We start from the raw sequence: 7,764 nt of genomic DNA, 5'->3' as shown, positions 1-7,764 counted from the left end.
AATCCTTTCAGATCTTTTGAGTTCAATTTGACCGTACTTAGCGATAATTACTCTATCGGTGTCTGGCGTTTTTTTTTTTTATTATTAGCCAATAGGGGCATGCTTCTATCCGAAGATCATACAGCGAGTGCTATATTCGATCGTGGTATGTACAGGTCTACGTCTTAAGACTAGAGTGTGGGTCAGGTACAGAAATTACATAATGTCTTAGACTAATTATTAAAGTTTTTTTTATCGTTGCTGCCTTATTACTCTCAAATTTTAAAGTCGAATTTGCATTTGAATTACTCAAGTTCAAAAATTTATGAATCCTATAACTGGAGAGTGTAAATGAGGCTTCATTTTAAACGCTGTTGACATAAACTGAACTCGAATAAATAGTGAAATCGCATACGACATAATTAATTAGCTCATCGCATCGCTCAGGCCCTTCATGGCTTTTGGAATCATAAATCTAAAATAATGAAATAAAAAACGGTCATTTATGAACATGAAAGTGTTACGTCCAGAGCTCGTGAGCTGTAAGGAAGGACTCAACAGAGCGGTCTCTCGTACCTTTCTGTTGCAGGTCTGAATGTGCCTCCAAGGTACAGTCGGACTGACCACTGAGTTCCGGTTTAAGATCAACGAACCACGGGGGTCGATCTACCCCAAACTCAGACGGTCTGCCCGTAGGTCCATTTTTAGGAGTCAAGGAACTTAATCCCTTTTACCTGGGATAGGACCTGATGACTGCTGGAAAGGAGGATGAATAGAGGGGCATCAAAAATAGCTTAGTACATTAACTGGTTATTTTTTTGTTAATTTAGAAAAACATTATATTTTTAAAAAGAAATTTGAATCTGTATATCAGGGTAACATAGTGTGTTTGTATTGCTTAGATTTTTATAATTGTTAAAAAATGAAAAGTCCGTGATATACTGGTTATTTTGGTTGTAAATTAAAAACTATGCTTAATAAACGAAGGTACATAAATCAACAAAGAAGATGCTAAAATAAAAAGGAAAATGTTTTACTTAAAATCTAAATTTACCTTTTCCAATAAATTTATTTCTAAAAACCATAAACCGAAGTGATGAACAGCTCAACCAATTAAACAATAAATAATGAAAACTTGTTGAGGAGCGATTTACTTTTTAAGTAATGATTAATATTTAACTTAGAAATTAAGATCGCTCTCAACAGTTTTTCATTTTTTATTGTTATATTGGTTGATGCTGTCTCACTTCGTTTATGGTTTTTAGAAAATAGAATTTTACTTGGAAAGTAAATTAGATTTTTTTAAGTAAACATTTTTCCTTTTTTTAGCATCTTGTTGTTTGATTATGTTACCCTTCGTTTAATTAGAATAGTTTTAATTTACAAACCAAATATACCGTTATATCACGACTTTTATTTTTTTTACAATTATAAAAATCTAAAGACAATACAAACACACATGTTACCCTGTAAACAGATTCAAATTTCTTTAAAAATATAATGTTTTTCTAACTTAACAAAAAATAACCGTGTACTAACCGCTATTTGAATGTCCCTCTATTCCACTCCTTTTCCCCGTAAGTCAATACAGGTGGCTATCCTATTTGAGTAAAAGGGATTCAGTTTTTCCTTGGATCCTGGTCTTAGAAGGACTACTCGGCATGCAGCGTTTCTGAGGTTGGGGTACGAGGCACCCCGTGGTGTGTGTATTAACAGCTGATCAGTGAGTCCAGTCCGACCGTACGGTTGGGGTCTTGACAGCTGAACACTAGGTCACGAGAGGCGCTCTGTTGATAGTCTCCTTTCCGATTGCCCACGGAATCCTGGACGTGAGTATTACCTTTCGTTTCTATGTCATATTGTGTTTCCGTCTTATTTTTGTATTTCGATTAGGGTTAGCAGTTTTTTATGATCTTGAAGACTTGCATTGGCTAAGCTGAGCCCGCATGCCGCATGAGCTACGTATTATGATCTGTATGTGTCGCATTTATCACTGGATTTTATTCGGAAGTTACAGTTATTATGCTCATCTCTTTAGCGTTTAGATTATGGGAAGCACTACATTTACACTACTCTTCCAGTTTTTAGTACGAGTTATACTCAATTTTGACCTGAGTTAATTCAAATATCGCGCTCTATTAACTGCGACTTCTTAGCAAGTGCTGTGAGTAAAGGCGAGGTCAACCCTGATAATTACTTGTTAAACTATTTACGTTAAATATAAGTCTAAATTGACGATAGTGTAACGTGGTGGTCGCATTTGGAGCTGCACGAGCACGGTCATTAGTCTTAGGACGTTTGTGACTGGTACATTAGCGACGATCGTTTATAGTCGCTCCGCACACTGCTGCATACTGGATCTGGCATATCGGGGACAGAGCATGCCTATTGAGCTAATATAAAAAATAATAAATAAGCGCCCAGACACCGATAGAGTAATATATCGCTAAGTAGGTCAAATTGCCTCAAAAGCATCTGAAAAGGTCATAAACTCATCTAGGAGAACGTATTTATTTATTAAATACCTATCGTGTGTTACTGGAACTAGCATGAATGGATTAAAGGGCCATTTCGACGCAAAAATTTAATCGTCGATTTTACTCACTCTCGGTCTCTTGGTGGCTAAGGGCAGGTAGTTAGAAAAGGACGAAGAGTGAGTGTGAAGTGGGACGATGTCAATTGTGGTGCGAAGTGGCCAATTATGGGATTGAAGCAACAGTTATACGATTAGGTGTTGCAATTTATATCTGGTCTTCCTTGCGAAGAAATTCTTTATTTATTAATACTTTCTTGTTTTTAAAAGAAGATTTATTAAGCTGCCGGGATATGATGGAAAAGAGTATTAGAAAATAATACTTTGAGAAAGTATTGAAAATGATAGCGAATATTTCGAGTATTGACATGTTTATTATTCAGTTTGTAATAAAGATTCAATGTGTAATAAAGAGCACTGAATTAATTTTTGTCCATCGTCACTACCGTCCATTGGCATTATTGCTAACGCGAGCACGCGCCATACAAAACGATTCTAAATTGTCATTCCTTTGCACCCCCGATTAATGTTTAACTGTCACGGTTCCATGGTTTCCATGTTTGCGTCTACTTTGTCACTCATGGAAATTTGAATACGTCGATTTTTTGAGTTCACAAATTCAAAAACCGATCGAAGCACATAATAAGGAGTTAAGCAGGCTTTATTTTAAATAATTAGATTATGTGCTTTGTATGTAAATTAATATTACATGTATTATACATAAAATGAAAAAACTTAATTGATAGTAATTCGAATTCAGGCGATACACAGCAAGTTCGTGAAAATAATAAGTTATTAAATATACTATACTTATTATCATTGCACGTTTTAAGTAAATATTATTATAAATACTTAAGTTCAGAAAAATATATAAATCACTATAAAATTAGAATTTTATATATCCGTATCTTATTTCTACTTCAAAGCGTATAAATTTTAAATTTCATTAATATTTTGACAATAATCATATTGAATCTTTATACATTTAGATACTTTAATGATCTTTTTTAAATTTTTTGACTTTAATCGACTTATTAAATAATGTTAATTTTACAATTTAGTTTTTTCAATAATCTTAAATACTGTACATAAGAGCTACAACATTTTATGTCATCGTCATTTCACTGTCATGCTAATTGTTTTCTTTCCATCAAATTTTTCCAGAGGCGGATCACAAATCCTCTGGAAGACTTGGTACAAGCCCGTTCCGGCTAAGAAGGGCGCTTTGGGAACCAAGCGCTGGTTTTATTTATCTTGTGGCCAGGTGGACTTTGACATGTTGGACATTAGCGGTGACGGAGATGCTAGACCATGTGGCTGATCGTGGGACCAGTTGAAAGCGATTTCTTTAACAAATGGTGCCCTTTCTTTATCATAATTATTGCTGGTGTATTAATCAGTGTTTATTAATTTTTTGCAATTTATCAATAACATATAGTATTTAAAAAGAAAAAGAAACAATAGGATAGAATAGAAGAAAACAGATAAAAAGGAAAATGATATGTTTCTTTGATAATAAAATATTTTTACGGTGTACAACATTATTTCTAATCCATAGAGGATAAAACTTTGTGTAATTCAATAAGTTCTTATAGCTATTACAAACAAATCTAGTATGAAGCCGAAATACTTTATATTATATAACCTTATTTTTTCTAGATACGAAGTGTATAAAGCAGGAATCAAATAAGCGAATATACATGATAGATCCTTCCTTCGGTGTAGTTGGCTTTTATACAGAAAACGGAGAACTCGGGTCATCCGTAGTGGCTGTAGTGCTGCGACAGTGTTGTATTTTCAAAAACATGAGCACGGTATTTCAAGTACTTCGTCTGCCCGCACATTGAGCCCACCACAAGAAGAGAGTATATGGTATTGTTCATTTTAACTACAAAACTTGTGTGTGAGAATATGAAATCTTAGCCGTGAAGTTAATTTTATAATGTATGCCAAGCGTGATGTTCAGATCGTTTGCGCGAATAGTACTTTGATTATTAACGCAGATTTTGGCAATAGATGTGGTTTTGGATGAAGGAATTAACAGTGGAGTTGAACGCCGCGGATGTGATCATCTAGAACTTTACTAGAAGAGAACTCGGCGCGACATTCTCTCTCTTCACCGTACGTGATAAAATTTTCTCCGCTGCTGATTAGGACAGCATAAACTTAGCGTATTGAGTTTTCGGCGGAACAATATAGAGAAGAAGTGCCCTCGTCATGAAAGCGAATGCTCGTAAGCAGCAGCGATTGCTACCATATTACGGATTGAGGAATCTCCTAGTGATGGATTCCTGCAGAGTCGGTTGTCTTATATAGGCACCGAGGCGTGTGAAATTCTCTGTTTTGAATCCAGGTGTTTTTCTTTGCAGCTACTTAAAAAAAATACATTTATATAAGTAGAAATATGTATTTTTTACGTGTATTTTTAATTATTGTCAACGCAGGGCTTTTTTCAGTATGGACAAAATCAACTGGAGTGGCCACCCGTGGCGTTTGCCAGTTACGGTTTGTGGACGGGTGATGGTCGCATAATGGTCATTGGAAGAGGATGAAGAATAGGAACGATTAGGAGGAGCCCTTGAAACTTTGGGACGTTGCCCGCAACAGCGAGGTGGCTATATCCGTTCTCTCTTCTGACAGAGCAGCAGTAGCCATTATGGACGGTACTCTAATGTGGAATTTTCAAAAAGGGTACATCGACGTAACTCTGTGTAATAAAATTTCTTACTAACTAGTAAAGCAGACAATTTTGGATGAGGTGTATTTTATTATAATTTTTTATTAATATTTTTTATTAATTTTTTTTCAATTTCTCGCACGGGTACAAATTGTGGTACTCATCATATTCCTGGCGTAATATTGGATTTCTAGTGAGCTTACCAGTACCGCAACACAACGGTTTATCCTTGTTAGCTGTACACAGCGGGTTATGGAGTCCGTATTTTATGATGGAAAGGCATTCATCGCTCGGATACGTGAAGATTATGGACTCCTTGTGTATCTGCTCACTGTAAGGTGATATTCTTAATACATTAATATATATATTACAATTTGTAACTTTAATTTTTAAAAAACAATGAATTTATTAGATTAATATAATGTCATTTTACAAATTGTTTATGTAAAACATGCATTCCTTTGCGAAAATAATGTTATTCCATATAGACTAACTCGCCTTTGTGGAATACTAAGCACCAATAATAAGATTAGGTTTTTTTCTGATTTGATTGAAGTCTTTTTTTCATCTATTTTATTGGTTTTTTGACCGAAAAGTCTCTGCGAATACTTTTTAGCAAGAATTCAATACAAAGTCTTTGCATTTGAAATTTTGTTAAAACATTCGCATGAATTTTTGCCGGTCAATCGCAATAATATAGAGAATTTGGAAATAAGTTGGAAAGTAATTGTACACAGCATATATCGGAAGGCATATCGGATAACAATCACCTATATCACATTTATAATATCTTTAATATTCCTTCATTATTACAAGTGTAATATATCCAATGGTGTCGAATACAAAGTGACTCAACGGAAAGTACAGAACAGGTATATGGATGTATAACCGACGAAGAAAGTCAATACTTATTAATTTTTCCTGAATCGCAAATTATATAACGGAGTTATTAATTAAAAATATAAGTGAATGAGGGCGCGTGTGCGTGCAGATCAGAATAGGTCGGTTTGAGAGCGCGCGCTCTTTGAATCACCGGCGAGCTTGGCGGGAGGCGCGCGGTGGGGAGAATGGGTTGCTTAGATATTAAAACAATAACAAGGGGATAATTTTGAACAATATCTAAGACACCCATTCTCCTCATCGCGCGCGCCGCCCAGCTCGCGTGTATTCAAAGAGCGCGCGGCCCTCCTACTGATCTGTCTCGCTGCACGCAACGCGCCCTCATTCACTTATATTCATTAATTAATAACTCCGTTAATAATTGCGAATTTTGAAAAATAGTATTCTGACTTTCTTCTCGGTTTTACTCCTATCTACCTGTACCTTCCGTCTTGAGTCACTTTTGTTTCGGACACCCTGTATATGCAACTCGCTTGATATAAAATTGTATATAAATCATACATCGTGTTCGTTATGACGAATGGGACATAGAGGAACGAAAATAGCTTATGGTCCTGTCGTGGTGGTTTATGTCTATGAAAATCCTTAAATTGCGGACCGCTGACTTTTAAGTGTTATCCGATTCGAACTCTTTTCATACAATAGCCAAGTTCTCGACCAGAAAACACGATTATTCGTCGATCAAAACGATAAGGGAAGAGGGCAGAGGCGAAGAAATTCACAATACATTTCAGCAGGGCTTTTCTTCGTTTACGCTTTACAAATAGCCTTAGACAAGCGTCCCGAACGCTTTAACCGAGAACCAATGTATCAGGACAAATCCCATTAACCGTTTGGAAGCAAATGTTCTTGTTTTTGGGTCCCAATTACATGAATTCGCGTTCTAGGTGAACAAATATTCTCCGACGGTTCACCTCAAACGGAAGGTTGTACATTCTTCTGCAGACCAAAGGACACCGATGTTAAATCCTCGTACGATAGATTTACCTTTGGTTTGCCGAGTGCTATACTCGATACCGTTAAATGATCAGCGCAAGCTTAAAGAATCAGATCTCGGGAAAAAGTTAAGATATTACTTGCAAGGAATCAATCCAAAAACCCTTGGCCAAATAGACCCGTAATATTACCAGCTTCGCTGAAGAAGAATTTGAAGTCTAAAAGACTATAAACACTTAGATCATATCCATTGATTTCCTTCAGTTCCCTTTCACATGTCGAGATCTTAAGATATATTGTATTACATAATCAAAATTTATTTAATTAGATTTAGTAAAAAAGATGTTTAAAAAGTTATAAACATAATTTTAAAATAATTTTAATCACATAGCGATTAATTCATTTAATGTATTTAAAACGTGAAATATGTAGATTACATAGTAGTTTTTTAAGTAGTTTTCAGAATTTTAGTATAATATAAAGATTGGTCTCTAATATAATGTTTATAATACTGGTTTAAATATTAGAGAGATCATGTAAATTGATTTTATTCTTCGTTCAAGTTTTATTATCATTAAATCTTTTATTTGGTTTATTTAAAAATGTATCTTTCTATGTGTTTATTATAAATTGTATATAATTAAGTGATAAAAAACAATTTTAAGTATATGAATTGTAAATATCTATGCTCATTAGGATTAGTTGTTACTATGGATCTGGTTTAGGGAGGCTGCCCACC

The 7,764-nt window shown here is 34.9% G+C and overlaps 1 pseudogene; it reads left to right on the top strand.

Annotated features, from left to right (window-relative positions):
• The first annotated feature begins 6,637 nt into the window (after positions 1–6,637).
• LOC113561744 lies at positions 6,638–7,157 on the top strand (annotated as a pseudogene).
• The last annotated feature ends 607 nt before the right edge of the window (positions 7,158–7,764 follow it).

This window comes from Ooceraea biroi, chromosome 4 (assembly GCF_003672135.1).
Source record: "Ooceraea biroi isolate clonal line C1 chromosome 4, Obir_v5.4, whole genome shotgun sequence".
Taxonomy (NCBI): Eukaryota; Metazoa; Arthropoda; class Insecta; order Hymenoptera; family Formicidae; genus Ooceraea; species Ooceraea biroi.
This window is presented reverse-complemented; position numbering and strand designations above follow the sequence as displayed.